The sequence below is a fragment of the Triticum dicoccoides genome, chromosome 6A (assembly GCF_002162155.2).
Source record: "Triticum dicoccoides isolate Atlit2015 ecotype Zavitan chromosome 6A, WEW_v2.0, whole genome shotgun sequence".
Taxonomy (NCBI): domain Eukaryota; kingdom Viridiplantae; phylum Streptophyta; class Magnoliopsida; order Poales; family Poaceae; genus Triticum; species Triticum dicoccoides.
Window position 1 is genome coordinate 10,145,583 of NC_041390.1, and position 19,972 is coordinate 10,165,554.

Below are 19,972 nucleotides of genomic sequence, written 5' to 3' on the forward strand. Positions count from 1 at the left end.
GAGAGAGAGAGAGAGAGAGAGAGAGAGAGAGAGAGAAACGAAGGGAGAAGAAAGGAGAGGGGGCTGGGGCACTGGCCTGGATCGGGGCGATGCTTGCGAGGGTCAACGACGAGGATAGCGGGGCGGTTCAGTGGCTTGCGGGGGCTCCTCTCCTCTCGATGGAGCTCGGGAACGAGGGCACGGGGAGGCAGCAGCCTCGGGCAGTGAGGAGGTCTGGCGGGAGTCACGGCTCCACGTCCGACGCTGGGACCAGACGAAGGAGGTCGGCGGCGGCTGGATTGAACGGATGGATCGGACAGGAGCGGGCTGCACTGCTGATTGGGTGGCGCTGAAAACAAGGGGAAGATGGCGGCGGTGCTAGGGGATTGGGTCGAGGAGGAGCAAAATAGCGATGGTTGGTTCGCTGGTGATCCCGAGGGGAACCAGAGAGATTGGCGGCGCAGGGAGGATCCCTAGAAAATAGGGTTTGTCCAAAATAGACTAAGGATAGACTATATATATATATATATATATATGGAAAAGAAGGGAGTTGGATCATCCGATCAAAATCAAACGGTCGAGAATAGATAGGCTAGGAAAGTCTAAATAAAAAATGGAGACGTTTTGTAGATGTTTGGGGATGATCCGGACACAACGTAGCGACAGCTCGGGTCGGGTTCGGGACAATTTCGGGCGCGCATGTGAGGGGTTCGATGCACTGTGCAGAGAGGGTTTCGGACCGTGCGGTCACATCGGACAACTCCGTAAGCGAAGAGGGGAAGGAGGATGGACTAGGTGGGCTGTGGCGAGACTGCGAGGGGGAGAAGAGAGAGAGAGAGAGGGCCCGACACCTGTTTTCGGAGACCGAAAACGTCCGACTTTAGACCGACTATAATGCCGCTATAGTTTAACGGTTGGGCTATCAAACGAACTCCGAATGCGATGAAACTTGGCAGGCAACCTACTAACAACATAACAACACCGCACGCCAACTTTCAACCCATTCAGAGAACATTTTCCGACCACTTATAAAATACTATTTCGGACATGCCGCGGGCGCGTGCGAGTGTGTCCGGGCTCAGAACGGACAACGGACGAAAATGGGGGAAACCGAACGGATGCAAGTTTTGAAAACATGATGATGCAATGCACATGATGACATGATATGCAATGCATGACACGCAAGCAATGACAAGGCAACAACAACGAATAACTAGAGGACACCTGGCACATCGGTCTCGTTGCGTTACAACACTCCACCACTACGAGAGGATCTCGTCCCGAGATCTAGAATGGCACCGGAGGAACAAACGGAAGAGAAAAGAGGAGAGGTAAAACTAAGTTGCTTCATTGACAAACGAGTGAAACCAAAGAACCTTGAGAGGTTAAGCCACTTCGTGAGAATAATACAACTGAGATGAACGAAGTTGAAAGCACTCCGTTAAGCAAGAGGGACAAGAAGAGCAACTTTGAGCAGCACTCCGATTGAAAAGAGATGCAAGAAAAGATAAGTAGAAAGAACTTTAAAAGGGGCACGACACTCCCGTTAAACGGATAAGCAAGGAAAAGAACATAATCTTTGACAAACGAGATGATGGGTTGAAAAGAGAAACATCACAATGCCTCCAGAGCGAAAGAATAGAATATAGATAATTGAAATAAAAGAATGGAGAAGCAAATGCCAACTTCTGTCACAAAAAGAGTTTGAGAAGGCATCCTTAGGAGAAGGGTCGAACGGAGTTGTTGGAACACCAACAACGAAAAGAATAATCTTGATATGGTCTTATGGCATACATCTCAAATTATGAGGTGACAACCTGCCACTCACGGGAAGAAGAATTGGATTGATATGAACAAGGAGACGAGAAAGCTTATTCACCGGAAGGATAAAAGAAGAACTTGGGTCATTTATAAGCACCATAAATAGTAACAATCCTTAGGGAAGGCTTTAGGTGAAACATAACCCAAGATAATTCCAACAAAGAGGTTGATGAATTTAAAATACCTCATTCTTCATAGCTTGAGAAACATGAAGCACGAAGGAAAATTATCAAGAATGACATAATACCACCTCCAATGGTACGGAAGAAAGAATTGCACTCCGGATTACAAGAAGAAGAATGCTTGAGCTCCTTAAAAGAATCTCGCTGAAAACTTCGAGAAGGAAAATAAATCCTTGATGAACCATCATGTAGAACCTCCATGAAGAACTCCGTTAAACAAAAGAATGATCAAACGGAAAGAAAGGGTAGTTGAAAACACAAGGTGAAGCCTTGCAATGATTTAGATGGAGCTTCGCGACGAGATAATGCGGAAAAGCTTGGAACTCCAGAAAAGAAAGATGAACAAATGAAATCAAGAATTTGATGAGCCTCCGAAGTAAGGAATTAATCACTTGGATGAAACAAGAATAAGAATTACATTATGCTTATCCTTCATCAATTAAATTGATGCCAAGCAACGGATTTGGCACACTACTTATTCTCGTAGGAAGGATCGAGAGAGATATAGTGCCAACTTGGGAAGGTCTTCTTTGAACCACCACTAGGATTGACAACGAATAAATTGATAAGGAAGAGAAACCTGGAAGAACCACCATAAGAAATGAAAATGAACGAAGATACTTGAGAGAATTTAGATACAACTGAAACAAACAGATCACGCGCTAATTAAATAATATTGAATGATGCACCGGTGAGATTTGGGGAACGAGAGCTGAAAGCTGAGAATGAACAAGTCTTGTGAAATGATGGGCTCTGGATAATCGAACTAAAAATACCCTTGAATATATCTTGATGGGTGCAAAAAGATTCTCACAATCGAAAATAATTATGAGAGGATGGCAACAAGCTAGCACCATGAATCTTGAAGAGAATGGAGCAAGATTAAAGAGAAACCTTTCTTCGGTCTTCAAAAGATGAGAATGACAACGAGAAACACCAGCAAGAGTTATTGAGGCACTCCGGAGTTAAAATTGGAAATGTTGAACCAACGATGAAAGAATTTGAAAGGTCTTGGAGAAAGACATCTGACTGATGAAAATTCATTCTTGCGTCAATCTTTGAGATGAATTTGAAAATACTCCGGGAGAAATAAGAAGAGTCAGGTAAGATCCTGGAAAAAAACCTGTGGGTTAGGGCCCACTCAAAAGAAGCACCGTAGAACGATTACTAGAAGAGGAGATTGCACGGGTTGATTTAAATGGCTTGAAAGAGATAACATCCTCGAAAGAGTTTGAATGAAAGCAGAGTGTAAACACGAATCTTCGGGATATCTTGAGCACTCCGGAACAATTAAATAGCGAGAAGTGAAAGATTATGAGGTGCACCGGAACGGAGAAAAAGGATATGATCAACACGAAAGCTTGATTTGAATCCACCGGAGAAGAGAACGAGTGAAGAGTGACGAACTTGAAGCTCCGTTAGAATCTTCCTGAGAATCACCGGATAAGAACATTGAAAGGAAAGAAAGAAGAGACTTCACATGAATAAAATGGATACTTGATTAAGAAATCCGAATCCTTGAAGAGAAGGGTGGGAGGGAGGGCGGGAAAAACAAAGGCAACTTGGGATGGATGAAACAAACACCGTTGAGAAAGCTGAGATTGAATCTAGCGGATATTGAAAATGAACGGATCCGCTTGAAGAGAAACACACCGATTGAAAAGGATTGTCATGACAATGTCGAATATCATGAAGGATTAGTACTCCCATAGGAATACGAGAACACCACTTATAAAAGGTATGGAATCAACATTTGACTTCGAAGCAACTCGAATACCACAACTCAAAACAAAACAAAGGATTGGCTTGCAAAATAAGCCAGAACAAACATATGATAGAGATTTCGTCCGAAGTTTTCGTGCTGGGGCCTACACGGGCTCGATCGTACAGCACCATCATGTACAAGGCAATGCACATGACATACGAAGCGTCCCCGAGTCGGCATAGCCAAGGACTCTTTATGACACAACGAGACCACTGTAAAACCAACCGTGAATAGGCGGACCACTAGACGTCGAACCCCAATTTCATATCATATATCCGTCGGAAAGATATCCTAAGAGCTACTTGAATTCCCACTTATAAACTCCCGAAACTTTCCGGTTATGCAATCAGGTGTTGGGGATACAGGGGAAGCATAATATCTCACCCAAAACTAGCAAATCCTACATCCAGCTGTATCCATCCTTCAACACATAACCAAGAAACCTTCGGAAATCGTCTACCTCAACCTTCGAAAAGCATCCGTTATACGAGTTATGGCAATACTCCCGAACTCCCGCCCCAGTACTGGGTGGCATCGAGGTTATCTCACCAACAACTACATAAAAGAGATTTTCGATGTCGGCGAAACTAAACTCAGGTATTCCAGAACTGCAACGATAAAATTGTGACGACAACACCTCGAAGCTCAACTCCCCGGGACACTGCCACAACCCCTAAATGACAGGAGGCACCAAGAACAATGTTCTCGTCACAAATCCATCGGAACGATTCCAAGATAGCCGCGTGATCCTAAATTTTTTTTAGTGAAATTTGAGAAGAGAAGAGTCCAAAATCTACGTCAGGATGCCTTACTAGAGCGATGAGGGGACTGGGGAGTAAAAAGAATTCCTAAACTCTCCGATATCTAATTCCTAAATGACTCAAAACATTTTTCTAGACTCAACAACGGCTGCTAAAAACGATCAAGCAGTGGGGCTCCTAAGGCCGGGGAAGGCTCTGATTACCAACTTGTAACGCCCTCGATGCGGCTATATCTCCCACGTGTCGAAGCATGACTTAGAGGCATAACCGCATTGAAAGCAATATCGCAAGTGAGGTAATCTTCACACAACCCATGTAATATATAAGGGAAAGAGATACATAGTTGGCTTACAATCGCCACTTCACACAATTACATGAATAAAGCATTACATCAAACAGGTATAGTCAAGGTCCGACTACGGAACCAAAATAAAAGAAGAACCCCAAATGCGACAAGGTCCCTGATCGACCCCAACTGGGCTCCACTACTGATCCACTAGAACGAAACAACACAAAGGACAAGATCTTCATCGAGCTCCTCCTGAGCTTGGTTGCGTCATCTGCACGGACTCATCGGCACCTGGAAGCTGGTTTTGGAAGTATCTGTGAGCCATGGGGACTCAGCAATCTCGCACCCTCGCGATCAAGACTATTTAAGCTTATGGGTAAGGTAAAGGTATGAGGTAGAGCTGCAGCAAGCGAGTAGCATATATGGTGGCTAACATACGCAAATGAAAGCGATAAGAGAAGGCAAAAGCACGGTCGAACAACTATGATCAAGAAGTGATCCTAGAACAACCTACGTCAAGCATTACTCCAACACCGTGTTCACTTCCCGGACTCCGCCGGAAAGAGACCATCACAGTTACACACGCGGTTGATGTATTTAATTTAAGATCAACTTCAGGTTTTCTACAACCGGACGTTAACAAATTTCCGTCTGCCCATAACCGCGGGCATGGCTTTCGAAAGTTCAAATCCCTGCAGGGGAGTCCCAACTTAGCCCATGACAAGCTCTCACGGTCAATGAAGGAATAGACCTCCTCCCGAGACATTCCGATCAGCCTCGGTATCCCGGTTCTACAAGACACTACGACAAGTTAAAACAAATCCAGCAACACCGCCCGAATGTGCTGACAAATCCCGATAGGAGCTGCACATATCTCGTTCTCAGGGCACACTCAGATGAGCGCTCCATACAACTAAAACCAAACCTTGAGTTTCCCTGAGTGGGCGCTGCACAGGACTCTAGTTTGGACCAACACTCAGAGGAGCACTGGCCCCGGGGGTTTAAATAAGATGACCCTTGAGTCCGCGAAACCCAAGGGAAAAAGGCTAGGTGGCAAAATGGTAAAACCAATGTTGGGCATTGCTGGAAGAGTTTTATTAAAGGCGAACTGTCAAGGGGTTCCCATTATTACCCAACCGCGTAAGGAACGCAAAATCCAGGAACATAATACCGATATGACGGAAACTAGGGCGGCAAGAGTGGAGCAAAACACTAGGCAAAAGGCCGAGCCTTCCACCCTTTACCAAGTATATAGATGCATTAATTAAATAAGAGATATTGTGATATCCCAACAAGTAAACATGTCCCAACAAGGAACAACATCTCCATGTTCCAACAAGGAACAAACTTCAATCTTCACCTGCAACTAACAACGCTATAAAAGGGGCTGAGAAAAGCGGTAACATAGCCAAACAACGGTTTGCTAGGAGAAGGTGGGTTAGAGGCTTGGTTCAACAATATGGGAGGCATGATAAGCAAGTGGTAGGTATCACAGCATAGGCATAGCGAAAGAGCGAGCAACTAGCAAGCAAAGATAGAAGTGATTTCGAGGGTATGGTCATCTTGCCTGAAATCCCGCAAGGAAGAAGAACGAGTCCATGAAGAAGACAAACGGACGTAGTCGAACGGATCCTCACAAACGCAACGTTATCGGAACCAACCCGAAGAAGCAACACCGGAAAGAAGCAAACAATCATGGTAAACAACCACCACATAGACATGGCATGATGCACAAACAATTATGATGCATGTCTGGTTTAATGAAGCATGGCATGGCAAAGTGCACAAACAACACTACAAGTTAAGTGGAGCTCAATATGCAACGGGATGCATATTGACGGAACAGCACAACAATTATTTAGTTCGATCTTGTTTATGTACCCAATAATATTAAATGTTGTTAGCGTGACAAGATGTGAAGCAAAGTAAAACTATCTATCTAATCAAGTTTAAATGAGGCCGGAAGCAACGAACAACAATTCCGGTAAATCCCCATATGCATATATTAGGTTTGGTACTGTTCTGCCCTAAACACAATTTTAGAGTTATTAAACATGCAAAGTAAAGCCACCATGTTAAACTAGGCATTTTCCACCCCATTTACATATAAAGTTTGTTAAATACCGAGTTACTGTTATTTAGTTATGAATTAAAGCATTTTAGCATGGCATAGGAGCAAATTAAAGCAAACATCATTTTAAGCATTTTAAACATGGATGGAAATGACATATTATGAAACTAGACAAAAACTAAGCATATTTCATATATAAATTGTTTTAATCCGATGCACGGTTATTAAGATATTAAATGCATGAAGTTTAGGGACCGTTCTGCAAAACTGGCACTCTCTGGGAAATAGCTAAATTCACTGGACAGGAAAAAAACATGATGGGCTGGAACTGAATTGGCCCAGCAGCAGGAATAGAAAGGTGGGGCGCTGGGGGTAGCCTGACCCATGGGCCTTGGCCCGACTCGGTGGAGAGGTTGGGCTGCAGCGACTTGCTGGGCCGTGGGAGGGGCGCGATGAGGCACGAAGCGAGGCCGGCCCGTGCGAGCGATGCCGTCAATGCGTCGACTGGAGCGGCGGTTGTCTTTCGATCTAGAGGAAGCAGGGCGCGGCGCTGGTCTGCGCATGGAGACGAATCGAGACGAGCTGGGCCTTGGCGCGGATCTGGACCAAGGGGAGGTGAAGCAGGTCACGAAGCAGAGGATCGAGCGGGCTGCACTTCGCCTTGGAGCAGGACTACTGCGGCGAGCTAGCGCGGCTCTGGCGAGGTCCAGGGCGCGGGACGGCTAGGGAGGCGGATCCGCAGCGGTGGAGACCGGATCCGGGCATGGGGTGCCCATTCCCGATGTTGGACGGCACCGACGACAACGTCCGCAAGCGGCGGCGGTGGTTCCTGCAGGGCGGCGGTAGTGGTGAGGAGCAGAGAGAAAGAGAGAGAGAAACGAACGGAGAAGAAAGGAGAGGGGGCCGGGGCACTGGCCTGGATCGGGGCGACGCTTGCGAGGGTCAACGACGAGGATAGCGGGGCGGTTCAGTGGCTTGCGGGGGCTCCTCTCGTCTCGATGGAGCTCGGGAATGAGGGCACAGGGAGGCAGCAGCCTCGGGCAGTGAGGAGGTCTGGCGGGAGTCACGGCTCCATGTCCGACGCTGGGACGAGACGAAAGAGGTCGGCGACGGCTGGATTGAACGGATGGATCGGACAGGAGCGGGCTGCACTGCTGATTGGGTGGCGCTGAAAACAAGGGGAAGATGGCGGCGGTGCTAGGGGATTGGGTCGAGGAGGAGCAAAAGAGCGATGGTTGGTTCGCTAGTGATCCCGAGGGGAACCAGAGAGAGTGGCGGCGCAGGGAGGATCCCTAGAAAATAGGGTTTGTCCGAAATGGACTAAGGATAGACTATATATATATATATATGGAAAAGAAGGGAGTTGGATCATTCGATCAAAATCAGACGGTCGAGAATATATAGGCTAGGAAAGTCTAAATAAGAAACGGAGACGTTTTGTAGATGTTTGGGGATGAACCGGACACAACGGTAGCGACAGCCCGGGTCGGGTCCGGGACAATTTTGGGCGCGCACGTGAGGGGTTCGATGCACTGTGCAGAGAGGGTTTCGGACCGTGCGGTCGCATCGGACAACTCCGGAGGCGAAGAGGGGAAGGAGGATGGACTAGGTGGGCTGTGGCGAGACTGCGAGGGGGAGAAGAGAGAGAGAGGGCCCGACACCTGTTTCCGGAGACCGAAAACGTCCGACTTTAGACCGACTATAATGCCGCTATAGTTTAACGGTTGGGCTATCAAACGAACTCCGAATGCGATGAAACTTGGCAGGCGACCTACTAACAACAAAACAACACCGCACGCCAACTTTCAACCCATTCAGAGAACATTTTCCGGCCACTTATAAAATACTATTTCGGACATGCCGCGGGCGTGTGCGAGTGTGTCTGGGCTCAGAACGGACAACTGACGGAAATGGGGGAAACCGAATGGATGCAAGTTTTGAAAACATGATGATGCAATGCACATGATGACATGATATGAAATGCATGACACGCAAGCAATGACAAGGCAACAACAACGAATAACTAAAGGACACCTGGCACATCGGTCTCGTTGCGTTACAACACTCCACCACTACGAGAGGATCTCGTCCCGAGATCTAGAATGGCACCGGAGGAACAAACGGAAGAGAAAAGAGGAGAGGTAAAACTAAGTTGCTTCATTGACAAACGAGTGAAACCAAAGAACCTTGAGAGGTTAAGCCACTTCGAGAGAATAATACAACTGAGATGAACGAAGTTGAAAGCACTCCGTTAAGCAAGAGGGACAAGAAGAGCAACTTTGAGCAGCACTCTGATTGAAAAGAGATGCAAGAAAAGATAAGTAGAAAGAACTTTAAAAGGGGCACGACACTCCCGTTAAACGGATAAGCAAGGAAAAGAACATAATCTTTGACAGACGAGATGATGGGTTGAAAAGAGCAACATCACAATGCCTCCAGAGCGAAAGAATAGAATATAGATAATTGAAATAAAAGAATGGAGAAGCAAATGCCAACTTCTGTCACAAAAAGAATTTGAGAAGGCATCCTTAGGAGAAGGGTCGAACGGAGTTGTTGGAACACCAACAACGAAAAGAATAATCTTGATATGGTCTTATGGCATACATCTCAAATTATGAGGTGACAACCTGCCACTCACGGGAAGAAGAATTGGATTGATATGAACAAGGAGACGAGAAAGCTTATTCACCGGAAGGATAAAAGAAGAACTTGGGTCATTTATAAGCACCATAAATAGTAACAATCCTTAGGGAAGGCTTTAGGTGAAACATAACCCAAGATAATTCCAACAAAGAGGTTGATGAATTTAAAATACCTCATTCTTCATAGCTTGAGAAACATGAAGCACGAAGGAAAATTATCAAGAAAGACATAATACCACCTCCAATGGTACGGAAGAAAGAATTGCACTCCGGATTACAAGAAGAAGAATGCTTGAGCTCCTTAAAAGAATCTCGCTGAAAACTTCGAGAAGGAAAATAAATCCTTGATGAACCATCATGTAGAATCTCCATGAAGAACTCCGTTAAACAAAAGAATGATAAAACGGAAAGAAAGGGTAGTTGAAAACACAAGGTGAAGCCTTGCAATGATTTAGATGGAGCTTCGCGACGAGGTAATGCGGAAAAGCTTGGAACTCCAGAAAAGAAAGATGAACAAATGAAATTAAGAATTTGATGAGCCTCCGAAGTAAGGAATTAATCACTTGGATGAAACAAGAATAAGAATTACATTATGCTTATCCTTCATCAATTAAATTGATGCCAAGCAACGGATTTGGCACACTACTTATTCTCGTAGGAAGGATTGAGAGAGATATAGTGCCAACTTGGGAAGGTCTTCTTTGAACCACCAGTAGGATTGACAACGAATAAATTGATAAGGAAGAGAAACCTGGAAGAACGACCGTAAGAAATGAAAATGAACGAAGATACTTGAGAGAATTTAGATACAACTGAAACAAAGAGATCACGCGCTGATTAAAGAATATTGAATGATGCACCAGTGAGATTTGGGGAACGAGAGCTGAAAGCTGAGAATGAACAAGTCTTCTAAAATGATGGGCTCCGGATAATCGAACTGAAAATACCCTTGAATATATCCTGATGGGTGCAAAAAGATTCTCATAATCGAAAATAATTATGAGAGGATGGCAACAAGCTAGCACCATGAATCTTGAAGAGAATGGAGCAAGATTAAAGAGAAACTCTTCTTCGGTCTTCAAAAGATGAGAATGACAACGAGAAACACCACCAAGAATTACTGAGGCACTCCAGAGTTAAAATTGGAAATGTTGAACCAACGATGAAAGAATTTGAAAGGTCTTGGAGAAAGACATCTGACTGATGAAAATTCATTCTTGCGTCAATCTTTGAGATGAATTTGAAAATACTCCGGGAGAAATAAGAAGAGTCAGGTAAGATCCTGGAAAAAAAACATGTGGGTTAGGGCCCACTCAAAAGAAGCACTGTAGAATGATTACTAGAAAAGGAGATTGCACCGGTTGATTTAAATGGCTTGAAAGAGATAACATCCTCGAAAGAGTTTGAATGAAAGCAGAGTGTAAAGACGAATCTTCGGGATATCTTGAGCACTCCAGAACAATTGAATAGCGAGAAGTGAAAGATTATGAGGTGCACCGGAATGGAGAAAAAGGATATGATCCACACGAAAGCTTGATTTGAATCCACCGGAGAAGAGAACAAGTGAAGAGTGACGAACTTGAAGCTCCGTTAGAATCTTCCTGAGAATCACCGGATAAGAACATTGAAAGGAAAGAAAGAAGAGACTTCACATGAATAAAATGGATACTTGATTAAGAAATCCGAATCCTTGAAGAAAAGGGTGGGAGGGAGGGCGGGAAAAACAAAGGCAACTTGGGATGGATGAAACGAACACCGTTGAGAAAGCTGAGATTGAATCTTGCGGATATTGAAAATGAACGGATCCGCTTGAAGAGAAACACACCGGTTGAAAAGGATTGTCATGACAATGTCGACTATCATGAAGGATTAGTACTCCCGTAGGAATACGAGAACACCACTTATAAAAGGTATGGAATCAACATTTGACTTCGAAGCAACTCGAATACCACAACTCAAAACAAAACAAAGCTAGATTGGCTTGCAAAATAAGCCAGAACAAACATATGATAGAGATTTCGTCCGAAGTTTTCGTGGTGGGGCCTACACGGGCTCGATCGTACATCACCATCATGTACAAGGAAGTGCACATGAGTAGGTCGGCGGGTTAGGCGACGTAGCACCGGGTGATGGGTGTTGGGGAACGTAGTAATTTCAAAAAAAAAATCCTACGCACACGCAACACTACTAGGGAAAACCCTAGCAGTAGCGCTGGTTTTGTGCTCACAAGTAGTGCGGGTAGGCGCGCTACTAATAAGGCGCTACAACTATTGCTTAGCAGTAACGCGTGCCCGCACGCCCTACTGCTAGGACAAATAGCTGCAGCGTTTGTTCACTCCCACACTACTGCTAATGTAACTACTGGCAGCGTGTTTTCTCTCCATCGCTACTAGTATTCTTTTTTATTTTTTTATTTTTAGTGTATTTATGCGCCATCATACAAATATTGGTACAATACCAGTTATGAGGTTTACATCATTATGTCCATAACAGTGTGTCAAATGAAGGTGGATTAGGTTCAAGTGGAGGCAATATGTGGTGCATGTCAAAAGTATACTACTAATCCAAACTTGATCTAGTTTGGACTAGTAGTACTTTCGATGTGCACCACATGTTGCCTCCACTTGAATCTAATCCGCTAGCATAAGCTATTTAATCATCATCATAGTCATTACCACCAACAGTATTTATTTAATCACCACTTACACTAGCTAATAATAATCATCATAGTCATTACCACCAACACTAGCTATTTTATCATCATAGTAATAGTGTAGCACATCATCATCCTCAAACTCATTTCTAGCTAGCTAATCACTCCTGCTGCTCTCTCTTAGGTAAAATAACATAAAACATGTGTAGCTCTCCTCCTTGATCAAGTTGGAGCATGCAAATGAACATGTTTCCTAATCGTGGGTAGCGCATCTGTTTGCTGCCCCCTAGTACTTCTCTGCGCTTCTCCGTCACACATTTGGTCCAGTCTTGCACTATTAAGCATCTGCCACTAATCTTGAATGCACTAAAGTAATCTGTAGGATATCTTGGCCGTAAGCTAATAATACTCATGGTACCTTTAGTCTCGATCCCATAAGACACAACATTCATCGGGAGTCCCTGTTGAAGAACATCGTATGGTAACATACTTAGCAATGAAGTTTAGCTTCAAAAATAATGTATGAAAAAGATGCACTGAGGACAAATAGTAAAAATCTTACCATCCTTCCTAAATAGATGTGACCGTAGTTCATTACGAACACTATTGGTCGCACGTTTTCAGTACTAACATTTCTAAATGCAGGAAGAAAATTTGTCTTGACAGTATCAAGATCCTCAAGCCATGAAACATAATGACTTAGCTCCTCGCAGTTTAGTTCAGCCTCGGGACAGTAGTAGGTCCTGTCTACCAAGCGATGGACATGTTTGCTTGCACCGAAATAAGCTGACAATACAAATTAGTTGTCAACTATTTTTTAATAAACAATATCAAATACATAAATATGGTTGAGAAACTTACATAATGGTATAACTGGAGGTGTCTGCACATCGACCCAGATGTCGTTATTACCTTCAATATCATCTTCTGGACAAATATCAAAGGTGATAACCATATCAGGCTCAAATGCATAAGTCTTGCATAGTGCTCGCCATGTTTTGCATCCAAAATAGGTGTAGTCGTCTGAATTGTATAATTTTGCGTGGAAAATATAACCATGCTTGGTCTTCAAGTAAACTTTCTTTTCCTCCATAGTACGACTGAAAGCTAACTTATCCAATACAAAAACTCTTGCATGGCAGGGGATATGCTAGTAGAATAGTAAAAAAAGACTTGTCATGCTTAAGGTCATGCTTAAATTATAAGTTGAAGCAAATGAAGCAAATGTCATGCTTAATTACGAAAAAAGACTTGTCGTTGTGACTTACTGTATCCACTTCGAAGTTCTCGTCCAGCTTGATGCTGAAGCACCTATCATCATCTAGGAAGATTCCGTCGCACAGGCCGCGCTCGTCTTCGCAATATTTGCAAATACCGAAATCCTTTTCGTCGTCAGACATTTCCTATGTTCATAGTTAAAACATTAATTGAAAATTGATCGAAGACAACTACCAGGATACTCAACACACAAATCCGGGGCACTCGATATTTCCTACATATTCTGGCACAAGACATGCCAAAATTCATGGAAAAATCCGGCATGACCTTTGCTAAAATAGGACATATCGAGCGCCTGAAATTTGCCGGAATGGAAATGAATCAACTCTCCGGCAAAACATAGGCCACTCAGAGGTGTAACCTGCAAACATGACCGGCCACTTGGGCAAGCACATATCCTATTTGAGCAACACAAGATATATATTTCAAAATATCTTATAGGACTCAAATAAGCATGCATTCAATAAGCAAAAGTAAATCATCTCATTCATCCATACATCATCGAATATTATCACTAATACATCCCGAATAGTGTCATACATATAACATCACTAATACAACTAAAACCTAGCACACGACGGGTATCATCTAATACATCCACAGAGAAGGAACCATCACAGGATCATAGCTCCAGTGAGATCCCTGGAGAACCTGCCAGGTATTGGAGAACCTATGCTCCAACGCAAACAAGTAGCGACGGACGTGCGCGTCCTCCTCACTGACACGGTGAAGCACCACCCCCGCGGGGTCCTCGAGCTTCTAGACTGTCACTGGCCCATGCGACCGCCACCAAAGAAGGTTTGGGTCAATGACAGGCTGGCTCCTCACCAACCTGCGCCCCCCGGTAGGTAGCGCCTCCCAGTACCAGCCCGGCGGAGTCCGGTCCCGGACATGGCCCATCTGGTCAAGCAGGTGTCGTCCTCCGCCGACTCGACGACGAGGATGCGGGATAGGCATCGTCCACGTCGATGCGGGAAAAATTGCTTTTACTAAAAAAATAGCAACAAGTTCTTACTAACTAGTTTTATTAATTCGACTAGTTCTTATTAAAAATAAACTTACTATAAATAAAAATAAACTAGTACCAAATTAGTACCTAGTTCTTACTAACTAATTAGTACCTAGTTCTTACTAACTAATTAGTACCTAGGAACTACTACCCTAATTACCATCTAATTTTATGAAGCTAGGGGTGGAAAGTGGTAGCGGATATTCCAATTATCCAACTATGAAGTGAAATAAGTGGTCAAATTTTACTCGTTTTATGATTCATCTTAGAAATTTGATTCGTTTCCACCCTTACATGAACACTAACTCATTTGAGCCGCATTCGCATCCGATTCGTTTCCACCCTTACATGAACCCTAACTAATTTGATGCAGCTAAAATATAAAGAAACCCTAGGCAAAGGTAGGGGAGAGGGAGGAGCAGGCGTGCTCACCTCAGGTGCCTGCGACGAGGGAGGGGCAGGCGGCGTCGAGGTCAGGGTCGGGGCTCGGGTGCGTGGCGTATGGCGGCGTCGAGGTCGGGGGCGGGGGCAGGGGCGGCGTAGAGGGTGTGCAGAGAGCGCGCGGCGGCCGACGGGCGACAGCACCGGTGAGAGTGGAGAGCTGGATTTGGGGGAAGTGGCCGTGGGGAAGGACGAACCCCATGGTTAAGTCAGAAGTAGCAGTAGCGCGTTCCAGAAAGCGCGCTACTGCTACGTTAGCTACAACGCGTTCTGGGATACACGCTACTGCTACTCCTTTCTCTTTTTCCCCCTTTTTCATTTAGTTTTCTTCACATTTTATTTTTTTTCCTTTCACCTTATTCTATTTATTTCATTTTCAATTACCTTTCTATGTGCTTTCCATTTAATTTTATATCATTTAGGAGTAGCGAGTTTAGATTAAAACGCGCTGCTACAAAGAAAGTAGCGGTAGCGCGGTTCGATATAGGTCGCTACTACTATGTGTAGCCTATCGGCTAAGCCGTGGGAATTTTAGTAGTAACGTGTTTAGAACAAGACGCGCTACTGCTAAAACTTTATGTACAGCGCGGTTTGCACAGGCGCGCTACTGCTACTTAGCACCAGCGTGCTTCTTTGACCCGCGCTACTGCTCAAGTACTGTGTATAAGGTTTTCCATAGTAGTGCAAAATCATGGTGATGCATAGCAACGAGAGGGGAGAGTGTCGTCCACGTACCCTCGTAGACCATAAGCAGAAGCGTTATGACAACGCGGTTGATGTAGTCGTACGTCTTCACGATTGACCGATAGTAGTACCGAACGTACGGCACCTCCACGATCTGCACACGTTCAGCTTGGTGACGTCCCACGAACTCACGATCCAGTAGAGCTTCACGGGAGAGTTCCGTCAGAACGACGGCGTGATGACGGTGTTGATGAAGCTACCGACGCAGGGCTTCACCTAAGCACCGCTACGATATGATCGAGGTGGATTATGGTGGAGGGGGCCACCGCACACGGCTAAAAGATCAATGATCAACTTGTGTGTCCATGGGTGCCCCCTGCCCCCGTATATAAAGGAGCAAGGGGGAACGACGGCCGGCCCTAGAAGGGCGCGCCAAGAGGAGGAGTCTGTTGGGGAACGTAGCAGAATTTTAAAATTTTCTACGCATCACCAAGATCAATCTATGGATTCATCTACCAACAAGGGAGAGAGGAGTGCATCTACATACCCTTGTAGATCGCGCGCGGAAGCGTTCAAGTGAACGGGGTTGATGGAGTCGTACTCGTCGTGATCCAAATCACCGATGACCTAGCACCGAACGGACGGCACCTCCGCGTTCAACACACGTACGGTTGGGAAGACATATCCTCCAACTTGATCCAGCAAGGGGGAAGGAGAGGTTGATGAAGATCCAGCAGCACGACGGCGTGGTGGTGGAAGCAACGGTGATCTCGGCAGGGCTTCGCCAAGCACAAGGAGAGGGAGGAGTGTCATGGGAGGGAGAGGGAGAGGCCAGGGGCTAGGGTGCGGCTTCCCTCCCTCCCCCCACTATATATAGGGTCCCTAGGGGGGGCGGCCCTAGGAGATCCAATCTCCAAGGGGGGCGGCGGCCAAGGGGGTGGCTTGCCCCCCAAGCCAAGTGGGGCGCCCCCCACCCCTAGGGTTTCCAACCCTAGGCGCAGGGGGAGGCCCAAGGGGGGCGCACCAGCCCACCAGGGGCTGGTTCCCCTCCCACTTCAGCCCATGGGGCCCTCCGGGATAGGTGGCCCCACCCGGTGGACCCCCGGGACCCTTCCGGTGGTCCTGGTACAATACCGATTACCCCCGAAACTTTTCCGATGGCTGAAACTTGACTTCCTATATATAAATATTCACCTCCGGACCATTCCGGAACTCCTCGTGACGTCCGAGATCTCATCCGGGACTCCAAACAACTTTCGGGTTACCGTATACTAATATCTCAACAACCCTAGTGTCACCGAACCTTAAGCGTGTAGACCCTACGGGTTCGGGAGACACGCAGACATGACCGAGACGACTCTCCGGTCAATAACAAACAGCGGGATCTAGATACCCATGTTGTCTCCCACATGCTCCTCGATGATCTCATAGGATGAACCACGATGTCGAGGATTCAATCAATCCATATACAATTCCCTTTGTCAATCGGTATGTTACTTGCCCGAGACTCGATCGTCAGTATCCCAATACCTCGTTCAATCTCGTTACCGGCAAGTCACTTTAGTCATGCTATAATGCATGATCCCGTGATCAACCACTTGGTCACATTGAGCTCATTATGATGATGCATTACCGAGTGGGCCTAGAGATACCTCTCCGTCATACGGAGTGACAAATCCCAGTCTTGATTCGTGCCAACCCAACAGACACTTTCGGAGATACCTGTAGTGTACCTTTATAGTCACCCAGTTACGTTGTGATGTTTGGCACACCCAATGCACTCCTACGGTATCCGGGAGTTGCACAATCTCATGGTCGAAGGAAATGATACTTGACATTCGGAAAAGCTATAGCAAACGAACTACACGATCTTTGAGCTATGCTTAGGATTGGGTCTTGTCCATCACATCATTCTCCTAATGATGTGATCCCGTTATCAATGACATCCAATGTCCATAGTCAGGAAACCATGACTATCTTTTGATCAACGAGCTAATCAACTAGAGGCTCACTAGGGACATGTTGTGGTCTATGTATTCACACATGTATTACGATTTCCGGATAACACAATTATAGCATGAACAATAGACAATTATCATGAACAAAGAAATATAATAATAACCATATTATTATTGCCTCTATGGCATATTTCCAACAGAGTCCTCCTCCTAGTGGGAGTAGGACTCCCCTTTCCTAGTCCCACTAGGAGGGGGAGGAATGAGTGGGAGAGGGGAAAGGCAAGGCCCCCCTTCCTTGTCCTATTTGGACTCAAGGGGAGGGCGCGCAACCTACCCTGGCCGACCCCTCTCTCTCTCTCTCCACTAGGGCCCATCAAGGCCCATTAGTCCCGGGGGGGTTCCGGTAACCCCTCCGGCACTCCGGTTTTCTCCGAGATAACCCGAAACCCTTCTGGTGTCCGAATATAGCCGTTCAATATAGCAATCTTTATGTCTTGACCATTTCAAGACTCCTCATCATGTCCGTGAGCACATCCGGGACTCCGAACTACCTTCGGTACATCAAAACACATAAACTCATAAAACCGATCGTCACCGAACGTTAAACATGAGAACCCTACGGGTTCAAGAACTATGTAGACATGACCGAGACTCATCTCCAGTCAATAACCAATAGCAGAACCTGGATGCTCATATTGGTTCCTACATATTCTACGAAGATCTTTATCGGTCAAACCGCATAACAACATACGTTGTTCCTTTTGTCATCGGTATGTTACTTGCCCGAGATTCGATCGTCGGTATCTCAATACCTAGTTCAATCTTGTTACCGGAAAGTCTCTTTACTCGTTCCGTAATACATCATCCCGCAAGTAACTCATTAGTTGCATTACTTGCAAGGCTTATAGTGATGTGCATTACCGAGAGGGGCCCAGAGATACCTCTCCGACAATTGGATTGACAAATCCTAATCTCGATCTATGCCAACTCAACAAGTACCATCGGAGACACCTGTAGAGCACCTTTATAATCACCCAGTTACGTTGTGACGTTTCATAGCACACAAAGTGTTCCTCCGGTATTCGGGAGTTGCATAATCTCATAGTCATAGGAACATGTACAAGTCATGAAGAAAGCAATAGCAATATACTAAACGATCAAATGCTAAGCTAAAGGAATGGGTCAAGTCAATCACATCATTTTCTAATGATGTGATCCCATTAATCAAATGACAACTCATGTCTATGGTTAGGAAACTTAACCATCTTTGATTCAACGAGCTAGTCAAGTAGAGGCATACTAGTGACACTTTATTTGTCTATGTATTCACACATGTACTAAGTTTCTGGTTAATACAATTCTAGCATGAATAATAAACATTTATCATGATATACAGAAATATAAATAACAACTTTATTATTGCCTCTAGGGCATATTTCCTTCAGTCTCCCACTTGCACTAGAGTCAATAATCTAGATTACACAGTAATGATTCTAACACCCATGGAGTCTTGGTGCTGATCATGTTTTGGTCATGAGAGAGGCTTAGTCAACGGGTCTGCAACATTCAGATCCGTATGTATCTTAACAATCTCTATGTCTCCCTCCTTGACTTGATCGCGGATGGAATTGAAGCATCTCTTGATGTGCTTGGTTCTCTTGTGAAATCTGGATTTCTTTGCCAAGGCAATTGCACCAATATTTTCACAAAAGATTCTCATTGGACCCGATGCACTAGGTATGACACCTAGATCGGATATGAACTCCTTCATCCAGACTCCTTCATTTGCTGCTTCTGAAGCAGCTATGTAGTCCGCTTCGCATGTAGATCCCGCCATGACGCTTTGCTTAGAACTGCACCAACTGACAGCTCCACCGTTCAATATACACACGTATCCGGTTTGTGACTTAGAGTCATCCGGATCAGTGTCAAAGCTTGCATCGACGTAACCATTTACGACGAGCTCTTTGTCACCTCCATAAACGAGAAAAATAACCTTAGTCCTTTTCAAGTATTTCAGGATGTTCTTAACCGCTGTCCAGTGATCCACTTTTGGATTACTTTGGTACCTCCCTGCTAAACTAATAGCAAGGCACACATTAGGTCTGGTACACAGCATTGCATACATGATAGAGCCAATGGCTGAAGCATAGGGAACAACATTCATTTTCTCTCTATCTTCTGCAGTGGTCGGGCATTGAGTCTGACTCAACTTCACACCTTGTTACACAGGCAAGAACCCTTTTTTTGCTTGATCCATTTTGAACTTCTTCAAAACTTTATCAAGGTATGTGCTTTGTGATAGTCCAATTAAGCATCTTGATCTATCTCTATAGATCTTGATGCCCAATATATAAGCAGCTTCACTGAGGTCTTTCATTTAAAAACTCTTATTCAAATATCCTTTTATGCTATCCAGAAATTCTATATCATTTCCAA

The 19,972-nt window shown here is 45.1% G+C and overlaps 1 pseudogene; it reads left to right on the forward strand.

Moving 5' to 3' along the window:
- Positions 1 to 7,631: 7,631 nt before the first annotated feature.
- The window catches only part of LOC119315460, a 34,369-nt pseudogene continuing 22,028 nt past the window's right edge, over positions 7,632 to 19,972 (forward strand).